General features: G+C 25.7%; 1 long non-coding RNA gene across 1 annotated transcript; it reads right to left on the bottom strand.

The window, feature by feature from the left end:
- Window positions 1–1,391: 1,391 nt before the first annotated feature.
- On the bottom strand, window positions 1,392–22,369 carry LOC129958701 (uncharacterized). The gene is made up of 7 exons (XR_008783285.1): window positions 22,122–22,369; window positions 14,881–15,017; window positions 13,414–13,471; window positions 10,743–10,800; window positions 9,829–9,882; window positions 8,755–8,813; window positions 1,392–1,578 (listed from the first exon to the last, which is right to left on the bottom strand). It is a non-coding gene; the product is annotated as an uncharacterized LOC129958701 (long non-coding RNA).
- Window positions 22,370–25,989: the final 3,620 nt, after the last annotated feature.

Below are 25,989 nucleotides of genomic sequence, written 5' to 3'. Positions count from 1 at the left end.
AACCCTATCATACAAAGAAACATGTCAAGTAAAATTTGTAAAGCACTTAAAAATGGACAAAACAATATTTAATGACAAAACTAAAAATATAAAGAAACATTAACAGATTTGCTATATATTAATGTCTTGTTTACAAGTTATATGAAATAAATCTTAGGAAGATCACATATTAATCTATAAAATAAGAAATAATGGATGCAATTATGACAATAATTAAAAACAGACTATAAAAAACAATATTACGAGAGTATTTTGCCCTAGCATAGAACCAATCATAGTGTTAACGATATAGATTAAATAATAATTTTGTTTAAATCATGATTTTAGTATTCCTACAATTAAGGAAGATTATTACTTTGAGGGTGAATAATCAAATGTTTAAGAAGCTACTTCCGAGAAGATATAAGAACAAACATTCATATAATGGTTGTGATTATAGAATTATATGTTACAATGAAATTAACTAAGTTGAGCAAGATTTATACAATATAAATATAGCACATTACCAATAATTGATGAAATATTTTTCACAGACATTGAAACAAATGTTTTTAAAGCACTTTCAATGTATTCATAAAAATATTTTGTTATACCAGTATTCTTACATTTATATGTACTAAGAAAAAAAAAAAAAAAAAAAAACAATATTATACTACAATTTCACTAACATATCAATTCCTTAAAAGAAAGTTAAGGATCTAAGTTAATAAATCTGAAACACAAAAGCCTACATGTTTTATTAATAATACGATTTCCGTTTCATTTAATATTAAATTCTTACAACTGTTTAGTTTTTTTCATCAGTAACGCTCCACAACACATTAAATTTTGTCAGCAAAGTAAAATATTTGGCTCACTAACTTTGCTGACAGAAAGGATTAGTTCTACATATTCGGGTTCAAATATTTCCTTTTATAAGAAAATTTCCTTTTTATGTAAAGACACCAAGAAACCAGATTCTAATTTTCTCTGCTTTATGTTACTGGCAATAATTTATTTAGTCCTCTCTTCCTCCAAAAAACCCCCCAATATTTTGAATGGTGAAATGTTGATGATATTTTATAGTAATCTTTATTGCATTACTTTTATTTTTGAATTCCTTAACTATTGTAAGAATATTCACTTTTGTAGTCCACAATACTAAGTTCATATTTTCCCTGGCATACTATAAAAAAGTTTTAAAACATTTATATAAAAATTATTTGCATTAAAAATACCAAAATAATTTACTACTAATAATGTTCAAATACAATAAATAAATTCTCTATAAAAAAGTAACCACAAGTAAAGAAAGCAACAATAAGCTGAAACCATTTGAAGACAAATTTATGCCATTTCTGGAAATACAAATTTATCTTTGAAGAGACAATTTTTAAAAACTTTTTCTTGCCTTCATAAGTAAAAGGTGAAATAAGAAGAGTCCAGTCAATGAAAAGATTATCTTCCTCACACTACCAGTAGTTCTCTAACCTGAATGAAAATCTTTTACAGTGGTCTTAGTACTCAAAACATAAGCACGCTTCAAGAGATGAAACATCACACAACCACAAAGAAATTTCAGTCACATAATTGACAGTTCTAGAGCAGAGAAAAATATGCATTTTTTATGATTATTATTATCAACAGAAAAAAAAAACCATCTAGAAAAAAAATATAGTTCCAAATGAATTTTATTGATGCTACACAACTCTATATAAGTGATTGAAAAGAATGATTTATCTTCATTTTACTAAATTTAATGTTAAATCATAATCAGTTGTAACTTATGATTGCTATTTTAGTGCATCTCTACTAATGATCACTTTGATTTCCTGACATTTCTTTCTTTTCATTCATTAATATTTTCAAATTTTAAACTTTAATATACATTTGACACAAATTTAATGCAATTTCTGTATTGATTTACCTTCCAATTTATATTAAACTGATTCATTGTATGATTTATTTATACCGCTGTTTTGCAACTGCTACAGCTGTATTGCAATTTCAGCGCTACATACTCATTACAATCAGAAATATCAACATTATTTTTCAAATTAAAATTAGATAACAGAAAAAAAGGCAGATTTGGAATTAGTACCCTGAAATATTCATATTCATTACTGGTACACCATTAGCAAAAAGATAGTTGCAATTCTAGACAGTTAAAATTTCCTGTCACAAGACAAGCAAAGCCGTGATTGTTCAATAATTATAAGACTTTAGTTGAAAAGGTCGACTGAGAATAAAATTATTTTCCTAAACGCACAGCCCAGTACTTCTACCATCAATTTATTTCTCTACTCTAACTTAAGAAGAATTTTTACCAAATGAATTTTTAAAAGGAAACAATTCTCAACATGAAAAAATAAGAAACAGACATTTAGTCATGCAAGACATTTTATGCTCAGTTTTTATTTGGATTATTTCACAGATATTTATTAACTTTGAAAGAAACAACCAATAAAAAGATTCAATTTAAATTCATTCTCCCATCAAAGGATCAATCTTTTAAACTTGCTTTTCATTAAAATACATTTAACAGATAACATTACTATTTAATCTTTCAAAAAATACTAAGCACATGTTAAAAAAAAAAAAAAAAAAAAAAAAAGAAATTATCAAAAATTTCTTAAGATAACTATTTTAAGATATCTTAGAATAAAATTTCACAATTTCATTTGAAGTGAGGGTAAGAGAAATAATATGTGCATTATACAAAATTAGAAGAACAATTATTAGAAGACACAGGTGAATACGCAATCTACTCACAAGAATGATTCAAGAAAAACTGAATTTTATATTATATAATCAGTATTTAAGATTAGTCATGAAAAAGAAAAATTTTCAAACAATTCCTCAAAACTTTTTGGGTATTATTAAATATTGTATTAAAAAAGGGAGAGGGGGGAGGAAAAAAAAAGCAAAATATATGTCCATCTCAAATGTTTGAATTGATTTCAACAATTATAATAAGATCTATAGTTGTGAAGATGATAATAAGAACTCTACCATCTATCTGCCTAAAATTAAATAATAATTTAACTAGAGAAATACATTAAACATCTTCCACTAAGAAATACTATTTTTAAAAAAAATTTTTAGACACATTATTATTTTAATAATTACGCTTTCCATTACGAATATTTGCAAAATAAATACCAACACACATTGAAAAAGTTGGTTAAGAAATTTATAGAGAATTAACTGAAAATGATAGATATTATGTCTAGCAATGTTTAAAATTTCGAAAGCCTACTGATGCAGCAGATTTACGTCATTTGTAACTCGCATCATTCATTCTGAAACATAAAAGGTGTTCATAAGTATTAATCCAATAATTGTCTCAAGGCTAAATGTGATATCAATCATTTATGCTAGGTTTGTTAAAAGAATTGTGCTTATACGTTAAACATATGTGTTCAAAAATATTTTATAATTTTCCAACCAAAAACTATAAGAATTTATGAGTTTGAAAAGAACTTGGAAGAATACAACATTTAAAGCAAGTTCCATCATTAAATATAACAGATAAAATTTAATTTATTACTGGACACTGCTTAATTTTCAAAATACGTCAAAAAATTCTTAAGTCCATAAGTACTATCTGAAACACTATATATGTTTAGTACAATAAACAACAAAAAGAAATAATTATAAAGATAAATGATATATCACATAAGAAGCTATTATGGCATCATGATATTTTAAAATGTGAAATAAAAGCCCTGCCTGACATAAACAATTAATGCACAGAGATATGAATAAGAATAAATAATGAGCGATTAGAGTCGAATAATAAAAAGTAGAATGAAACTAATCCTATTACTTTCCAAAAACTAAATAAGTCATTTGAAACTATTAAATAATATTGTAGATGTTAAATAAAAATTAAAAAGAAATAAAACAGAAATTTTAGAAAATAACTATTTTCCAATATTTTATAATAAAATTCAACTACTTCATTTGATGTGAGAAAGTGAAATAATTTATGCAGTAATCAACATATCAAGGAATGAAGAACAATATTTAATAATTGTTAGAACATACAGTGAAAACAAATTTAATACATACAATCTACCATCAAGAATGATTCAAGAAAAATTTAAATTGCAAAGCAAAAATATTTGAAAAAATTTATTAAATATTGAAGTAAAAATAAATTAATGAGGGAGATTCAGTACCAACTCTAAAGTTTAAAATACATTCCAACAATTAAGACACAACATTCCAAAAAAAGTGCACAAATATATTTTTATGAACATTAATGCAGAAAGAGTAAGCTTTTTCATATTTTTAAAACTCAGCCTATTAAATGTACTTTTAATTTAAGTAGAAAAGGAAATTAGCATTCTCCACTAAAATAAAGAATTTTTAATGAACTTTCAGGCATAAAACTGTTTAAATCCGCTTTTTATATCATGGGTATTTGCACAATAAATTTCAACACAAACTAGAATTTGTCATTCTTGAACATTCTTTTAAAGTATCTATATTTTTCAATAAAGTATATTATATCCAGCAGTATGTATTTATGAATATTCTAAGAAAAAAAAAAGTTTGTATTTTAACTTTGACAAAATTCATTCTACAATTTAAAAGAGATTTTCATAAATATCAATCTATTAATATTTCACAAGTTAAATATGATGCTGATCATTAATGCCAACTTTTTTTAAAAACACAATTGTGATTTTATGTGAAAAGTAGAAATCTAATTGTGTTAAAAAATGCTAATTGTGCAAAAAATATTTTAAATGTGTTCAAAAATATATTATAATTTTGTAACCAAGATATTTATCCCCAATAAGAATTCATATATAATAAATGAGATATAAAACACCTTGAAGAAAAAAAATATCCGCTTGCATTAAATATGAAAACTATTCAAGTAAAATTCAGTTTATTTTACTTATAAATGTGGAATACTCAAACATGTCTGAAATTTCTCCATTGAAAAGCATCATCTAAAATAGAAATGTAACCCAATATATTTAGGGCCTTAATATCAAAGAGCAAAACAACATTGAGAAATATTATGACACCTTAGCAGCGATTAAATAATTTATATGGGCACAGTGTACTTGATGTGCATATGGCTATTTGGATTAAAAATACTTTCAAACATTTCATATGAATTATAAAAATTAGTAATGGGTCATTAAATGAAGGATAAAATGTATTAATACCATAACAAAGTAAAATAAAAGCAATTTGACTATATTCAAAATATTCTGAAGCTCAAAAATAGCTTTCAATATGTAATTAACCTGAATTCCATAGAGCAAACAAATAATATAGGGCAATATATTTTTGGCCAGTATCGGCATGTTATATTCTGTTCAAATATAAAAAATTCATGCACATTTCTTGTAATTCCAGAAAAATACTTTCTGTCCCATGAACAGCACAGTTGCGTGTATTCTATCATAAAAATACTTTACTAGACATTTGCAGCAATCAAATTATCTGTCTATTTCATTACTTCCTGAATCAATATATTTCCTTATGTAATTGAATGAGTGTTTTTCTGAGAGGAAGAGTTTGCAAATGGATACAATTCTTAACCATCATAGAAAATCAGAAACTAAATCACTGAAGGATGTGGGGAGAAGAAGACTTGTAGTGCTCCAAAACATCCTCATAAAGATAATAGCACAGAGTATTTTTTATTTTGAAGTAAACACCAGATGAAAATGTTACATTTTCGTTCATCCTCTCATCATAAAATAAATATCAAGAGTTTTCGGGCATCATAAGGGAAGGGAATGCATTAAAGATGAAGAATTTTAGATTCAAGATCATAAAAATAATTAGTACACAATATTAATTTTTTTGACCAAAAATTAAACTACAAAGAAAAGTGTAAAATAAGAAAAAAAATTCAAACTTTCAAAAATTTTGGAAGAAAGTAAAGTATAAAAAAGAATATAAAATATGATGAAATGAAGCACAATATTTAACAAGTATTAAAACACATAAAATAATTTACTTTTCCTAGATTAAGTTTCTTTCTTTCTTTTTTATCAGAAAAGAAAAGCAGCATTTAGAAACGGACAGGTTATAAAAAAATTATCTTAATGTTTATTTCCAAACTTCAGTACACAGCTCTTTTGAAAATCGCATTTCAGAAACTTAATTTTGCATATCGATTGAAAAGCATTTTTAATTTAAAAAGAATTTTCTTTGGTATGCTTTTAAAAAGTTATCAAAAACATGATCACATATTTTCAAAATGAAAATGAATTAACAATTCCATGTTATCATAAATAATACAAACAAATCCACAAAGCTAAAAAAATGCCATTTTTGTAGTTAGCAGTAAAATGGACAGAAAAACCATTTGATACATTTTTAAAATGTATTTTTTGAAGGCAATACCAGTTAATATATGACACTGACATGAAAATTTAATGACTCATCAAGTAAAGAATCTTATTCAATGAATTTCTTAATTAAGTTAGATTAAATTATTTTAAAACTAACAAAAGGTGTGTTTATCACGACGCTGACAGCAGTAAAATCACAAGACTGAATGATCTGATTTAGCAATATTTTAATCAATATTAGCAATCTTTTGAATTTCATTACATTTAAAACAATTGTTACAAACAGGGTACAAACTTAATTTTCCAAAAAATTACTATAATTAAATACAAAATACAGTGAAATAAAATTGATATCATTCAAAAGTCACCTTTTTTTAATCCCTGGGATGCTGCATTGCAAAAATATGCTTTGATATTATGGTGGGAAAATATTTAAATTCTTGTTTTTAATTTTTAACCAGACTTCTAATAAAAATTTTCAGAAATCCTTCTTTGAGGACCTGTATTGTCCAAGAAGCAACTTAATGCCAAATTTCATGTTCCTAACTTTTACCAAAATCGATATACAGATTTCACTGCGAAAGAAAAAAAAACAAAGTCTGTAAGAGTTACAAAAAGAGAAAAAGCAAAAATCGTTAAAAAAAGTGATGGAATCTGAACTCTGAAGAGTAAAAGCTTTGAAAAACTGTTTTTATTTTTAATTTAAGATCTAGTCTAGAATTTTTTTTTTCTTTTTTTTTAAATAAAAATCACAATTTGGGAAGAGTGGTTCAACAAAAAATAACTTTCGAAAGGATGGCACATAAAAAAAAGACTGCACAAGAAATCACAATCACTGAAAACTTATGACTGCCAAGTTAAAATTTCAGCATACTGGATATCAGGCAATCCACTAATGTATAAATGTCCACAATGAAACAGCTTTAATGGATTACTTTAAAAAAATTTTTTAACCAGAACGATGATTGAATGTGTAATGTATTACAGAGGCTCCATTCCAAGTGTTTTTAGAGTAGCTTCCACCATATATTTGCGATGAATAAAATTAACCTTGATAATCCATATTCCATTTCCCATTGATAGGCACAATCTGCCTATTCTTTAACAGCACATAAAAGGTAGAACATAAATTTGTGCGGCATAAATAAATTCTTTGCTATCTAAATATCTAAAAATTTAATTTTGAAGTTTTTTGAATTGCAAGAATAACTCAGTACATATATCATACTGCCTCTTTGAGATAATAATTCTAGGGTTTCAATAAACAGTGTTGAAGAAAAAGGGAACTGGGGCAAAAAAATATCTGAATTCCTTCTCCAAATTTTCCAATTACTTACCCCCTCTTTGATACATCTGATGAACAAAGCATTACAATGATGCTTTCAATTTATTGTATCCAGTGTCTGGAGGAAACAGAAACCAGAAAGTTTTTACAATTTTAAGAAAATTAAGCACTTCATAGAGATTCTTTTCAGACTTAAGCACGTTTAAGATGCTTAAAAATTATTTTCAAATTTATGCAATTCTCAAGACTACGCACAAGAGCAAAATTTTAATTACAGCAGAAATTATTTTACACATTAATAAAAGTACTCAAATATTGCCCAATTCTTGTGAAGATGGTACAGAGCAACCTTTTTCTTAATTTCAACTTTTTGCCTCAAAAATTTACTTTTAATTTAACTAGAAACAGACAGTTAATACTTTCAAAAACACTTTTCAATAAACTTTTAAATATAAAACATTAATTTGAATACTCAAGTTATTAGCATCTTCACAATAAATTGCAACACATACTACCAGCTATATGTAGCAACAATTATATAAAACAATAGTTTCACTTAAATCCAACCAACATTCATTATTAGTTTTTGAGACTTTGTCTATTAAATTAAGACATGCAACATTTCATACTGGATAATAGAATATTTTATAATATTGTTAGATATAAAGTTGAATTTCCATTACCTTTATATTATAATAATTTGCCACTTAAATATCAATACATACTGGAATAGTTGTTTATGAGCTACATGCAGTATCACATATAACCCACTAGGAAAGAAATTACATCAATCCATGTGTAGTAGTGGTATTTCTAAAACATTATGATGCATTAAATTTACTTGACCTGCATTTTAAATGTCATTATTCATTCTCTAATAAATAATGATCTCAAATTAATATTTATATACATTATAGTATTAATATATTCAGAGCAGAATGTGACAAAGATCACTTATTTAAATTGCACAAAATTGTAATTAAATATGAAAAGTATAGATTTAATTGTGTTTAAAAATATTTTATAAATTTGCAACAAAGAAGCATATGCCCAGTAAGAATTTGCTTATAATATTTGGCTCTAAAAGAATATGGATACAAGGTAAATAAAATACAAGCTACCATTTTTAATATTTCAGACAAAACATAATTTACAACTTACCACTCGTCAATATACAAAATATATCAGAATATTCTCAATTGAAATCAAAAAGTAATTATCTGAAATAGAAACATAACTATTAATATCAAAGAAGAAATTATTATAAGGATTATGAAATATAAAAAGTATTGAATACAGAAGTATTTAAAGCAATTTACTTCAAAAAATTATGAATAACAAAACTAAATTTTATATTGCCCAATTAATATCGAAAATATGCCATTCAAAGAGAAGAGAATTATCAAAATATTGAAAACAAAATATTTTAAATAACAAATTTATTAAATATTGCAGTAAAAAAAAGTTACGAGTAAAATTTAGTAACATTCCAAAAGACAAATTCTTTTCAATAATTATCACACAACTATTCAAAGAATAACAAAATATAATTTTCATTATCAGCAGAAATGGCTTTATATATCCACAAAAGAAAATATTCAATTACTGATGTATCTTGGTGAAGATTGTTGATTTGTTGCATTTATTATAGATCTTGCATTTTCTTATTTTTAACTCCATGCTTAAAAAAACTTAATTTTAATTATCTAGAGAAAGATATTTACCATTCCCTATTAGAAAATAACTCTTTCAAATATTTTTAGACATTATTTTTTTTATATTTTATTTCAGTACTTTACATCATGAATATTTACAAAACACATTTCTGCACATATTGGAACAGCTGCTTTGAATATTATGGAGAATTAACATTTACTAAATAATACAAAAAATTATATGCAGCACCATCTACTAGTTCTAAAATTTCCTGACATAGTAAATTTAATTCGTATGTATTGTAATTTTGCCATCATTCTTGAACATAAAAGAGATGTTCATGAGTATTAATCCTAAAATAATTAAGAAGCTGAATGTTACAATGATCAACGATGCAAGCCTTCTTAAGGGAATTGTGTTTTAAATGTGATCACAATCATTTCATAGTTTTGAAACAAAAGTTTTATGCCTAGTAAGAATTTAAAAACAATATTTGGTTTTTAAAGTACATGGAGCCATAGCACACTTAATGCAAGCTATCATCTTTCATAATAAAGCAAAATTTAATTTATTTCTTACCACTGCTTAATTTTCACCGAAAAGTCTTTGAATTATGTCCAAAAGCATCACCTGCTATGAAAATAATATATTTAATTCCATTAGCATCAAGAAACTGAATAATAATGAGAAATATCAAAAGGCCTCCACAACAGCTATAAATATACAGCATTCTATGCAGAGTGAAAATGAATTCTAGCTGATATAAAACTTTCATGCACACAATATACTTGATGTGCATATAGTTTTCAAGTTAAAAAGATTTTAAGTGATGTAACATGAATTCAAAAAGTTAGTAAAGCGTCATGGAATGAGTATTATGATGTAATGATAAAAAGATAAATTAGAATAAACACACACTTTTTTTTTGAATTTGAATTTTGTTTCACATTTAAAATTTTGGAAATTTCTGAAATCTCTTTCCAAATCTAATTAAAACAATTTCCACAAAGTAGGCAAATAATATGATGAGACTGGCTAGTCAGTTTAAATACACACATATCATACATTATACTGTGCATTTTCAGTAAGAGTAAACTTCCTGTCAATTCAAAAGAAATGCTCGAAATAAAATTAGCAAATGCAACAACAGTAAAAAAAGAAATAAAACCTCAGTATTATCTTAAATTTTGGAATTCATTTCAAGAATGACATAACATTTAAATTAACATTAATATTTTCAAAGCTGAATTTGAGAATGAATACTGATGGAAACTTCTTAAAAAAAAACTATATGTAAATGTGAAAATTAGAAATACAATTGCATTCACAAAATATTTTAATTGTGTACAAAAATATTTCATAATATAACAAAAAGATATGTCTAGTAAGATTGTACAGTCAATTAATTGGCTTTAAAAGAATAGGGAGGCACATTACATTTAATATAAGTAACTTATTTAATATTTCCATGTAAAATTTAATTTATTACTGACCACTCTTCAATGTTCTAAACATGCCTAAATTTTCTCAAGTCAAATCCAAAAGTAGCATCTGAAATAGAAAAGTATTATAATATATACAGTGCCATCAACAACAAAGGACAAAATTATTACGAGAAATATCAAGAGCCACCTTAACAGCTACTGAATAAACTACATTATGATACTTTTAGACAAGTAGAATAAAATTTTACTTATTACAATTAAATACACATTAACATACATATAGAATGCAAGATTAGGATCTTCAATGATATATCATGAATTCAAACAACAATTGAATAGCCATTCAATGCAAGTTTAATTCAGGTAAAATATAATACAAACAGCACAAAAATATATTTTGCAACTCCAGGCAGGAAAACTTCCTATTACATGAACAGCAAAATCAACAGATTACAATCACAATAAACCTCTAGTTCATAGGCACCATTTGGACTGAAATTATTTGTTACAATGACACACTTCAGTACTTCCTCAATCTATTTATTTGACTCATCTAAGCTGATGAGATATTTTCTCACATAAAGAATGTTTAAAAAGAATTGTTATTAAAGTAAAAAAATAAATAAATATTATATGCATGTGGAATAAGAATGAGAAGAATCACAGAATGAGTAGTATGATGCAATGATAAAAAGAGAAATTAGAATGAAAGCAATCCTTTCACATTCAAAATTTTGGAAATTTTTAAAATCTCTTTCCAAATCTAATTAAAACAATTTCCACATAGTAGGCAAGTAATATGATGAGACTGGTTAGTCAGTTTAAATACACACATCTCATACATTATACTGTGCATTTTCAGGAAGAGTAAACTTCCTGTCAAAGGAGCAGCAAAGTCCAGAAAGTTTTGTAACGATAAGACTCGCAGACCACACATAAAATCAAATGATCAGTTACAACATCAATTTCTAATATTTTTCCCACACATTTTTTCTAACTTATCTAACATGATGAGAATTTTCACTAAGACGTAAAATCTTAAAATAGGATACAATTCTCAAACAGTGCAATATAAATAAGAGAAATTTCAATAATAAGTCAGCAAAAGATTTAACAAAAGAAGGCTTGTAATCCTAATTTACACCTTCTTATGGATAATTATACAATGCAATTATTTACTTTTTTTTTTTTTTTAATAAACACCAGATAAAAAATTTCAATCTGAAATGATTCCCTCAGTAATGCCAGAACTCTTTTAAAAACCATATGGAGATTAAAATTAAGTTGCAATATTTTAATTTACATCTAATAAAAATATATTTTAAACACACTACAATTTTAAACCATTAAAACACATTAAGTGGATGTTAAATGCAAAAAAGGAAACCATCGGAAATTTTACAATTTAAATATTTTGAGGTAAAATAATATTCAACAATATCATTTCAAGTGAATGCAAGAAAAATAATTTACATGTTGTATACATAAAATGGGAGAATGAAAAACAATACTTAAGAATTATTAGAAAATGTCCGTAAAATATATTAAATGTAGCATACAAAACTTGGAGGAATTATGCACAATAATAAATAAGTGTTAAAAAGGAGGAAATAATATTTAAAACAATGTGCTTAAAAGAAAAGAATGATTCAAAAGCAAACTAAAACTTTATATTACATAAACCGAATTGAAAATATATCATTAACAGAAAATTTCCAAATAACACAAAAGAAATGCAGGAAATAATAAAATTAGTATATGCAACAGTAAAAAAACAGTAAAACCTCAGTACTCTCATAAAATTTTAGAATTGATTTCAACAATGGCGTTTTGCTAGGAATTGAAATGTTACAAGATTTTCATTATCAGCAGAAATGATTTACAAGCTAATAAAAGAGTACTAATATATTGATCAACCCTTGAGAAAATTATAGAGAATATGCTTTTTCTTAATTTCAATTCGCTTCTTATATAATTTACTTTCAATTTAAGTAACACTTTTAGCATTCTTTATTATAAATTATAGAATTTGAATAAACTTTGACATAAAATTATTATTTTACCCCTTTTAATCTATTGTTTTTATTACAGTATCTGTAGATAATGTAATAAAAACAATAGATGTAGGTCCAAGATGACTTATACAACAAAATAAATCAATTTGAATAAATTGAGGGGAAAAAATGGTATACAACATTAATTTCAGGAAAACTAAATTATGAATTTTATGTCCAGAGACACCAGACAGTAGAACGCAAAAGGCAACATTCATGTTTCAAGAGTATCTGCACAGTGAACTTCAACACAAAATTGAATTATCATCTTTGATTATTACATGAAAGCATCTATTATTTACTAATAATGAATATATCCAATGATAAATTTACATAATTACTTTAATTTTGATTCTATTCATTCTCAAATTTAAGAAATAATGAAGTTTTATAAATATTAATCTATTAATATTTTGAAAGCTGAATTTGAGAATGAATACTGATGGAGACTTCTTAAAAAGAACTGTATTTAAATGAGAAAAGTAGAAATACAATTGCATTCACAAAATATATTGTGTCCAAAAATATTTCATAATATAGCAAAAAGATACGTCTTGCAAGATTGCATATTCAATTAATTGGCTTTAAAAGAATAGGGAGGCATATTACATTTAATATAAGTAACTTGTTTAATATTTCCATGTAAAATTTAATTTATTACTGACCACTCTTCAATGTTCTAAACATGTCTGAATTTTCTCAAGTCAAATCCAAAAGTAGCATCTGAAATAGGAAAGTATTATAATATATACAGTGCCATCAACAACAAAGGACAAAATTATTACGAAAAATATCAAGAGCCACCTTAAGAGCTACTGAATAAACTACATTATGATACTTTTAGACAAGTAGAATAAAATTTTAGCTATTACAATTAAATGCACATTGTGAACTTAACATACATATAGAATGCAAGATTAAGATCTTCAATGATGTAATATGAATTCAAACAACTATTTAATAGCCATTCAAAGCAAATTTAATTCAGGTAAAATATAATACACACAGCACAAAAATATACCTATCAAGTCCAAATAGGGAAAACTTCCTATTACATGAACATCAAAATCAAGAGAGTGCAATGACAATATACCTCTAGTTCACAGGCCCTTTTTGGACCGATATTATTTGTTATACTTCAGTACTTCCTCAAAGTATTTATTTGACCCATCTAACCTGACGAGAGTTTTTCTCAGATTAAGATTGTTTAAAGAGAATGAAATTCTCAAATCTCATGAGAAATCGGATACTAATTTACTAAACAGGTGAGAAAAGAAGCCTTGAAATAACCATTTGAATCTTTATACATTTATTCCACAGTGTATTTATTTATTTTGAAGACAATACCAGATTAAAAAAAGTTCAATTTGCATTCAGTCTCATTAAAATAAATACCACATCTTATATGGCGATCCAATAAAGATGCAATACTCTAAGTTGCATCTTCTAAAAATACATTTAATAGATGTTATTGCTAGTAAAGTATGCATGTGATACGAAATATGTGTAGTTTATTAAACATGGCAATATGATGAAAAAATTTTAAGAATTATTAGGAAATTGAGGTAAAATAATACTTAATGCAATTTACTTGCAAGAATCATTAAAAAGAAAAATAAACTTTATATTACCTCACAATATACAAAATATGTGATTAAAAAGGTCAAAGATCTTCAAATCAATCAAAAGAATTATTAGAAATTTATTGAAAGATGTTGTTGCATGTTTCTAGTGCATTGATATTTATTATAAAAAATTTTTTTTGAAAAAATCATTCCACAAGTATTTTAAAAATTCTGAACTAATTTAACAAATATTATACAATAAATCGAGGAATAGGAGAATAAAATTTTCATCATACATAGATATGATTTTACATCATAATGAAAGAAAAATGCAGAAAATATATCTTTCTAAACTTGGTACAAAACACTTTTTCTTATTTTTTACTCTCTGCCTATAAAATTTACCTTCCTCTGGAGAAAGGCATTTAGCATTCTCAACTAAAAAATCTACTTTTTGAAAAACTTTTAGCCATGAAATATTGATTTAAATACTTATTTTGCATTATAATGATTTGCACAATAAATTTCATTTCATTTCATGTCAGAATCATTGTTTTAAAACATTACCCAAAAGTATCTATTAATCATCAATAAAGAATATTATATCCAGCAGCATGCGGTAAAAATCTTCTGAAGTAAATTATTAGAAGCCACTGCTCAGTATTCAAAGTATATCAGTAATTCTTCAAGTACAAAAGCACCACCTGAAATAGAAATATATTTAGTAGCATCAACATCAAAGGGCAATAATCATCATAGCTGCTATTAAATGACATTCCAACACTTTTATGCAGGATGGAATAAACCTCTAGCTATTACAATATTTTCATGCACATGATGTGAATATGGCTTTTCAAATTTAAGAATCCCAACAGTATAATATATATTATACTAATTTGTAATGAGCCATTTAATTACTGTGAAAATACAATAATTAAAAGAAAAGAGAGAATGAAAGCAATCGTACAACATTCAAAAAGTTCAAAATTACTTTATATTAGTAAATAAGACTTCTGCTGCATAACAAGCAAATAGTATGTTGGGACTGTTTAGTCAGGATACATTTCATTTATTTCAAATATACGCACCTTGCAATCCTAGGTAGTCAAACTTCTTGCTCCAAGAGCAGAAAAGTTGTGGATATCCTAGTGTGTGTCTGTTCATAAAACACACAACATTCTATGACCTGATTGATAAATTATAAACTCTTCACTCAATAAAATATATATATATATATATATATATATATATATATATATAATAAATATTCTGTGCTTTTACTTAATAAATTTGTGATAAGGCAAGATTTCATTTAAAAATCACTTATGAATCATATTTTATGTATTATTTTGTTTTTGAATCTTTTGAAAGCAAACTAATGCTGCTGTTATAAGCAAAAAGGAGATCTGTATTATGCAATTTTTTTCTGCACTTATCCTGTAGTTTAAGACAGGATTCCTGTTAAAGATTTCCCTAGAACAAAAATAAGTCTTGATTTTTGAATAAGCTGTTCAATTTTATTTAAGATAAAAAAAATTATGGCAGATAAAAGTTAAACATAAAAATTCTATGAAGTATTTTTTTACTATCAGAGCACAAATCTTCTGAAATCTCAGCATTTCAATTTTGCATGATAAATCAAATATATATAAAAAACGAGCTCTTTTGTTAACTGATATCTATCCGATTTGATTTGTAAAACTGTTGAAAGAGCATACTGATGAAGAATTTAAACTGTTCACTGAAAGTTTAAGAATCTGTCAAGGATAATTGCTTAAGCCTAATATCAACATGAAGATTAAAATGTTTCTTTATTTTTCCTTTTGTGTTAACTTTCAAACAATCCCAAAATAGGACTGATCCCAATGATATAACTGAATAATTGGCTATTCAGATAATGTTATATGAATATGACGATAACCTCGAATGATGCAATTTTATTAAATAATGTTTTCTTGCTATATAAATGCTTATTATTATTATTATTTAAATTCCGGCTCTGTTACTCTTTAACACATGAGTGGCTGAGGTTGCCTATTATAGGTATTTTAGATGAATTTAAATTGACTTAACCACACTCAAATGAACATAATGAAATCTACTGAAAATTTTATAAGACAATATTGAATTGCTTGGTAAATATCAAGTTCAAATTCCTGATTCTTATTCTCACCAAACTAGATCACAGTCTCCTTTCAGAATCAAATCAATTTATTTCTCTGATAAAATCTAATGAGATCATTTCTCAGAGAAGAATTTTTAGAAAGGACACAAATTTCAACTTTTAGCATAAATTAAGATAGCTAAAAATCAGATATTAAGATATTGAAAGAGAGCAAAAGAAGGTTTATACATATATATTAGATTGAAACCCATTTTACGTTCAAATGATTTCTAACACACACTCTTCAGCGAGAGAAAATTTTGCATTAAAATGAAGGTGGTCAAATGTTTAAACAAAAACTAAATACAACCTTCATAAAATGACCACAAATGCCTTGGTCAGATATAAACAGACACTGGATTTGAAATTAAATAAAAGCATCATATGCAAAAGATTTTTTTTTTTTTTTTTGCAAGGCCTGATAAAACCAGCAGAAAAAATAATAAAAAATAGACATAAACCTAATTTTAATATCACATAATAAATAAGGCACAAATAGCTTTTCACATTGCAACAAATATTTTACTTATATGAAAATTTGTCTAAAATGAACATTAAAAACAGAAAAGTAAAATACTGGTAGACTTAATGCCTTTATATAATGTTAATAATAGAATAGAGGTTTCTACGAGACATATTTATCAGAGATTCGAAACCTTTTCCTTCTTAAAGAATTCTCAAATTAAGAAGAATTTATTGAAAGGAAAACAAACAGAATTGTAAATCTTAACACAAAATAGCAAGCTAAAAGAAAATTATCAAAGCCCACTTCAAAATATAGAATATAAATAATGAAAACTGAAATGACAGGCCAAAACAGGCATTTTTATAATTTTCAATTCATGCAAATCATTTATTTTGCTGGACTAGCAAATTTAAAAACTTATTAAAAATATCTTTAAAACTACCAAGGGATACAATATACAGATGTTATTAATGTGACAAATTATATACATATATATAGTAATACAAAATATTCTTGATGTCTGTACAGAGTAAAGAAACAAAACGTATATAGTTTAACAGTTTTTATCTACTCTTGTATCTAAATGGTCATTAAGAAATTAAATCAAGGATTATAAATATAGAGATATATGCAAAATCCAATACTAAAGTCAACACTTTCTAGATCCAGGTTTTTAAAAAAAAACCCACTTTAGTGTATAAATTATGTTAAAATTTTTTAAATTAAAGATTGAAAATATACATACCATCCAACGGCTAAAAAATTTCTGTACTTGCTATGGAAATTGGGAGAAAACTACACAATTATGGATATATAATGAAAAATAACAAAAAACTATAAAAAAGTGCTAAAAATGCCCTCTCTGAATCTTTGCTCATAGCAATGCTAGTATTGGAAGTATATGTAGCATGGTTACATGAGGAGGAAAAAAAAAAAAAAAAAAAAAAAAAAAAAGGAAGGGGAGTAGGAGGATTTTGTTCTAGCATGAATGCAAAAACTTTGCAGTCCCTCCTAATAACAAAAATGTATATGGGACTTTGTTTTGATGTTAAACTGAACAATAATTACAATTTGCAAAAGTGTTTGCTATGTAATAGAAATTTTTTTTAATGTCTAGCAAATAGTGTTAATTAGTTTGATGAACAAAATTGTGTTGTGTTATAAAATTTCACTTTTATATTTAATCAATAATAAATGTAAGTTAAATAATTTTGCATTATGTTTGAAAACATTTTTTTCAATTAATAATTATTCTTTGGAAATATCTAATCTTTAATAATTTATTAATACTATGTTATTTGGAATATATTGGTAGGAAGTGCTACTGATGACTAGACAACAATATTGGAGGGTATGCATATATGTAAAATGCTGTTCTGAAGTCAAATTTTTCTAAATTCTGATGAATTTTTTGTGTGCATCTGAGTGAGAAAAGATTTATATTGTACGAACATACAAATGGAAAAGAGATTCTGAATAATAAAAATTCATGTACAATAACATTTTTAATGCATGTTCAGATTCCACATTAAAAGGTTTTTATTTGAAATTTTTTTTAAAGTGTCATCAGCCAGAAATATTTTTTCACAGCAGAACAAAATAAATTTTTAAAAAGTAAATATTGAAAATGAAAGTCAGAATGAACCTTAATATCACATAGCAATTATAGAAAATTTTAAAAGAAAAGAGAAGAAAGTTTTAGAAAATTGAAATAAATAGAGCACATTGATAGAAACAGCGAGAGAAAAAAATATGTATATTTTGTGGTAGTAAATAAAATAAAGAACTCAGCGTATAAAAAATTTTAAGTTGAACATGGTATTCAATGTATATAAAAATGTGTTTGCATTATTTCCTACAATGTTCAATAGTATATGAAATTAAACAGAATTAATTAAAATGACAGAATGTGCTGAAAATTAAAGCATAGCTGGGAAAAAAAGGGGGAGGGGTATGTCCAACTCGCAAGCATGAAATAAAAAAAATTCAAGCCTGCTATGACAGGTGAAACAGAGGTCAAATGTAAAAATCAATTAGCAGCGTTTCTCATAGATGAATAAAATCTTATTAAAAAAAAACTTGTCGAATGAAATCTCTTTATTTTCTCAAAAATTGATTAGTGTTTTTGCAAGAATGTCCATGGTATAAATGAAATAAATTGATAATCTTTTACAAATCCTGTTCACTTATGTCAACAGAAAAGAAAATACATTTGTGTAAATTTAAAACTGATCATAGAAATTAAATAAAAGATAGAAAAAAGATTACGCTTTCACATGCCATTCCAAAATCATATTTCGGCAAGGTTTAAGAATATAGTTCGATTTATTGTTTTAGAAACGTCAAATTGAAACCGCAACCGGAGAATTCCACATCAGTAAGTACGATTATTTACAATTACTTTGGCGAACATAGCCTATTTTTAAGAAACTATTAAATAAATCTAATCAATATCACAGTGGAATTAAAGGTAAAATTTATATATCTGTCGTAAGTGCATCATGCACTTCTTATTGAGTAATAAAAATTACTTACATTTAAGAATATATGACATATGACATTAGATCATTAACTTTTGGTTTTATGTCTTCTACTCATAAAACAAGTAAAAAGTAATGTAAAAGTAAAGTAAAAGAAATTTAGATTTATTCAATAGTACACAATATAAAAATAAACTTTAGATTTATTTCAATTTATGAAACTTATCTCTTCCAACACCAATATATAATTGTAATATTTATCAATATATATTTTTATACTAGGAATGATGATTTGAACTTATTAAAAATAAATATCTTTACTTTCTTTATTCATCAGCCAGGAACTAAATATGATATTTGAAACTGATTAGAAAATTATATGTATTGTAATCGTTTCAGTAAAATTATCATCAAAAATGTAATCTCTTTTTTTAATCTTTAGAATTGCAAAACAAAATAAGGTATTACTTTTGATATGTTAACATTAAAATTCTATTAAAAGAATATGTGCTGTTTCTGATATAATTATTAAACAAGAATGTTTATATTTGTTTATATTCAAGAGTACTTCATTGCAACACGTTACATTATGGATTCCTTCGTTTAATAAAACACAGCAGTTTAGAGTATTTGAAAAAATTTTATTTTCAGCATTTTAGTAATAGTAGGAGCTTGAATTTAAAAATATTGCTAATGTTTGCATTAAGTATAGATGATGAGAAAATTAAAAAAGGAACTGTCAAATTTCAGTTTGTCAAGAGCAGAGTTATTTTTGAAATCCCTGCTTAATTAAATCCCTGCCTATATTAAAATAATTGAGAAAGTTGAAATTACCTTATCCATTGTGGAAGCAAGATATTTTACTTTTATTGCTTTCTTGTGTTCCACTGTGTAATAAATGAGTATTCAGATTTTTTTTTGTGCGTTTTCAAAATTTCGTAAATACTGTTACATTAACACTATACCATCTGGCAACACTGCAATGATGTCCTACGAAAACTATCATGCAAATAACAACGACACCATGCTGGTATCCCACAAAAATTGATTTAAGGATAAGTAAAGTGATCTGAATCAGTCCTATAGGGGTCAAACAAAAGCATGTCGATTAGACATGCAGATGGTATAGTTTTAATAAGTTCTTAAAGAATGTGTTTTTAATGGCACGATTGGAACATCAGTACTATTTATGTTATCCTTGTTGAGCATCAGGCATAATATTTAGGTGAACACTAGCAATAACTTTACTGTGTAAAATATAAAAATTAGTTGTTTATTTTTTAGTAATGTCATATTTTAACTCTTTCCTATTTAATTTTTTTGGATCAGACTTTGCAAATACTAAAATTTTTAAATTGTTATCTTAATTATCTTACCTTTAAAATCAATTATCTTTCATTAAAAGTGGCTAAGCACTGAAACAATTGTGCTAATTTTTAGTTAAGAAAGTCTTTCCTTAATTTATTGCTCTATTTGTTTTAGTATAGCTTTTTTCCCAAGTGAAAAACTCATACAGTCACTCAATCGAGTGGAACACATGACATTTATATCATATAAATATTTTATAAACAAAAATAGAATTAATGAAGAAATGCTTTAATATTTCGCATACTTTTTAGAACAAAAATTTTCTTACTGTTTTGAAGTACAATTTGATCTAGCCTTTTAAATATAATTTAAATACAAAGACTTGTCAAAAAAAAAAGTATTGGGACACTTTTGAAATGAGAAATTTATAAAAATATATAGCACACCGTTAAAATTTGATTTATTTGCTGTAATTTTTAAAATATTGGCATAAGACGTTGCATATGAAATAATGGTGAGAAACGAAATATGGTTGATTATCAAAATCTGATAATTAGTCATTAAGAAAATAGAGATCAGTTCGTTGTACAGGATATATATAGAAGGGACAGCATCAGTATTGGATATTTAAGAAGAGCTTTCAAAATGCAATGACTTTCTTCATGAAAATGTTCCATATTTCTAATTATATCTTCATCTTTAAAATGCAGTTCACAGACTTGTGAAAGTGCAGAAGATAAATTAGAATTAACTAACGCTGAAATTATATATGTAATTATTTTTAAGATATAAATAAATGCTATGAATTAAAAAATTATTGCATTAAAATTTTATTTTCTTTAATGTCTGTTTTCAAAATTTTTGAATTCAGATGTTGCATTTATCATGTTTGTACATATATTTACTATTTGGTTATACAGCTGATTAAAAAATTACAGTTAAAATAATAAGACAGCGAGTTGAAGATTAATTAAAATTTAAATCATTATTAAAACAGATAGAAATTTTCATAGTTAAATATATAAAATTAACTTGTAACAAGAAAAAATTTTGAAACACAACTAAAATTATACTTTAGGAAGGCATTATATTGTTGCTAAGCCTGTTCGTCTATAGTTATGTGGCGATATGCAAGATTTTTATCGAATCAATCTTTCAATTCATTAGTAAATTAAAAACAAATTCTATGAATTTAAGTTGAAACATGGTTTTGCTGCTGGAGGTCTTCAGATTCGAAACAAAGAGAAAACGAAAGAAGCAATTCAAACTGTTACTAATAACACTATTCACTATTGAAAGTTAAAGAGTATTTATACATTTAAATATAAATTCGAATTGAAAATTATTTGAATATCATCTTTCGAGAAAGTTACTAAATAGATGTACTTACTCTTGAGCTTTTGCTTGGCTTGAAATCCTTACGAAGGAACCTGTGAGTCCACTATGCTTTTAACTTTTCGTCCTCGGGAAATTTAAAAATGGACACTTTTGGACCAATATCATAATTTCCTTTGCAGTTGAAAACTGAACAGTGGAAAGGCATTATATCATTGAAAAAAACATCTATTTATGAAAAATAAATTGATGTTGTTTTCTGAAAGAAATACAGAAGATGGGAAGCTAAAGCTACTGCCAACTGTTTGAATGCATTTTATGCGTCTGTAACTCGCAGCCACCTGCTACTCGTCAGACTTCTTATGACTCATCGTACGTCATTCCAGTCAGAGCTGAGACTTTGTACTTCAGGAGGTGTTGACCGGACCACTTCCGTATCGACCATAAAATTGTCAATCAATGGTCTTGTTCGCAAGGTATTACTGATAAGGATCAGTTCTAGAAGAGGTCACATTTGAAACGTTATTTAAAAGTGTCAGATTTGGTGAAAGTTAACATGATGTTTAACACAATTTCGAATACTTAATGACATATTGTTTAATACAATTTCATGCGTTTTAATACTTTCTGAATACTTTACACTTTGTTTTTTATGGAACATGAATTGCTTTTCAATGAATTTATTCAAAAATGTATGATAAAAAGCAATTACGAATGATATTTCTACTAATATAAATACTGTAACCACTTCTAAACAATAATTAGATTTTAATAAATGCATTACTTTACATAAATACAACGATTTGCATCAAACGAAAGAGTTTTGGTTTCATTAGTTTTTGTTTTATTTCTTCTTGATTCGTTTGTTTAATTCAATAAGTTCGAACACTGAAATATATGTTATTTAAATATAGGCACTGAAAAAAAAGTTGTTTCTTAAGTTTGAAGTACACTTAAATGAAGTTAGTGTTATTGGAATGATTTGCAAGGAAGTAATAGTAGAAAAACAATTCTTGAAATGCCGTAAGTAGTAAGAAAAGATTCTAACAACGGATATTAAGTTTCCATGCTATATCAGTTTTTAAAAAATCACTTTCCGGATTAGAAGTGCCATTACAAATTTAAACTTTTCTGTTTATCATCGTAGATTTAATTTCAATGTTGTTGCATTTTTTTTTTTTTTAAATCTGTACTCTGGTGAAGATAAATTATTTGTTCCTTATATAGCTTCGCATTTTGTATATTAAATATTGTAAGTGCACAGTACTTAAAAAGAAACAGCGTGCTAAAACATAAATATATTAATATTTTGCAAATTGATCATTTGCATCTGCAAAAATCTGCAGGAGATGTTAGATGAATTCAAATTTAATTTTCTTCTAGTTGCGCTATTTATTAAACCATAACCCAAATCTACAAGTGAAAAATAAAACAGAATGAAATATGATTTTTACATTAAATCATGTAGTATATATTCTTCAGAAATTTTAATTTTTTGAAAGATCGTTCTTATATGTAAAATAAGTCATTAAAAATAGTGGTGAATGAAGTTCTGTTAACACAATCTTCAACAATATACATCTACACTTTTATTGAAGTTTTTACTGGTTAACTGTGCTTTTTTTCTATATTTTAAACAATGTAATTATTTCCAATTTCAGAAGAAATCAGGGCAGTTTTAAACCCTCCAGCGAACCTGAGGTAGTGCAAATCTCGAAGCCCCTTTTTCTCTCCACATTTTTTTTTATCGATTTTAATTTAATATTTATTCAGCAATTTTAAGTAGCAAATTTTGAAAAACTACAATTGTAAGTCCCTTTCTAAAAAGCACATTTCAATATTTTACAAATAAAAAAAGTGCACAGTTAAAACGTAAAATCAACTTTAAGCAAAATATTAAAAACAAAAAACAACTTTCCATAACATACTCTAAATAATATTGTAAAAGGAGGGTCATTTTTTAAAAACTGTAAAGCTCCAAATTTCTTAGAATTATAAAATAACATAACGAATAACTTGTAAATGGTTATTAGGAATATTACTAAAATAAAATTCCAAAATTAATTTAATCAATACTTGATTTTGACTTGAATAAATCTGACTGCACGGTCCTCTGTCATTAAATAAAAATATAAAACTAAATAACTTTCTACAACTGAGGGGCTCCTTGACAATTTCCAACTTTGCCTATTTAATAATGTTACCCCCCCCCTTTGTTATCAAAATTATTTAAATAATCTCTTTGGACTGTTGACATTACAGCTTCGGTATTGTAGATTTCAATCTCTTGGAAATTTAATAATATTTATTAAAAATGGCTATAAGGGCGCGTTTCGATGTGCCCATTGATTCGGACGTTCTTAAACATTTTTTTTTTTTTCTTCGTGAAAACAATACGCATGTTGCAGACATTTAGCTATGTTAAAAATCCGGTTTTCTCATAATGAGCCCATAGTTAGCAGAAGTCCAGTCTAGATCAATAATATAAGATTTCAAAATCAAATGAATTTAGAACATTAGTTTCTTTATTAAAAGAAATAAAGGCAGACTTCTGTTATTTCATTGCAGGAGTAACTCTTGCTGAAACATTAAAGATGCTTTTAAATATATATTTTATTTCCTCATAATGATATGCGTGAACATCACTTCTATTTCTGTAATTTACTTTCAACTATAATATGCTTTAAATTTAACAGGTATTTCCAAATTTTTCATTAAAAATCATTCAAAAATTAAAGTATAGAATATTCAGACTTTAATCTAAAAATTTTAATTTACAAAATAAGATTTTCTTCCAAGAATAAAAGTGAATGTGTGTATATATATATATATATATATATATATATGCATGCATCTATCATTCTGTTTTACAAGATAGACCATTGTACATAGAGATACTAAATTTAGCATAAATACATTTGGTAGAAAGAAATATACAATTCAGTGCAACTGAGAATATTAACACAAAAAAATGTTATCTCTAAAGTAAATTATCTTTAAAAATTCATTAATTTTATTGGTGTATCCGTCTTTTTGATGCATGTTTTTATTCTGTTAAAAATATATATATTAATAGATCTTAGATAGCATGTACGTTTTATAGTCAATATTTTCGGTTTATATTTACGTATGAAAAGACAAAGTTTTCATGTAAACGTAAATACTAGATTTTTAAATAAGAGATATTATGTATTTTTATAACTATATTAGGTTTGTTAAGTTATTTATTTCATATTTATATGAATTATTTATTCGATTACTGGAAATTCAAAAGCTTTGACCAGATTTAATTTCAAATAGTAAGAAATTTATCATCTCTCAAAACAGTTGGAATCGTCTGAGGTGGTAGTAGGTAAGTTCAGGCGTATTTTTTTAGAATAAAATTTCGCTACTTTAAATTTATTAATTTTTATTTGAGAACTATATATATATATATATAAATATTTATATTACGTGATTTCAAAAGCCTTCACTGCTTTTATCTTCATTGTGTTTTATACTCGCCCAATCTATATTTTATGCACATAATATTTATTTTTTTCAATTATACCACAAGTAAAAGCAGCAACATTTTAAAATGGAGGCATTAAAAAAATTTCCAACATTGCTACATTTTGAAGTTAAATCTTATTCGTAAATACAAAAAATATCAAGAAATGTATTTCAAGTTTACCTAATATTGAAACCTATTCATCATGGAAAAATAAATCTAATCTTCATATCCTAATCACAACGATGGGGGGGGGGGAAATAAAAAGATGAAATATTCGTAACAAGATTAAAAACAAGATGAAATATTCGTTCGATCGGTTGTGAGTTTCTTTTCAACTATGAAATATATTGTTACAAAATACGTTTAAAATATTTCAAAAAATTTATTAAATACAGAAAGAAAAATTATATGGTAAAATATTTGATATCAT

Source organism: Argiope bruennichi, chromosome X1 (assembly GCF_947563725.1).
Source record: "Argiope bruennichi chromosome X1, qqArgBrue1.1, whole genome shotgun sequence".
NCBI lineage: Eukaryota > Metazoa > Arthropoda > Arachnida > Araneae > Araneidae > Argiope > Argiope bruennichi.
This window is presented reverse-complemented; position numbering and strand designations above follow the sequence as displayed.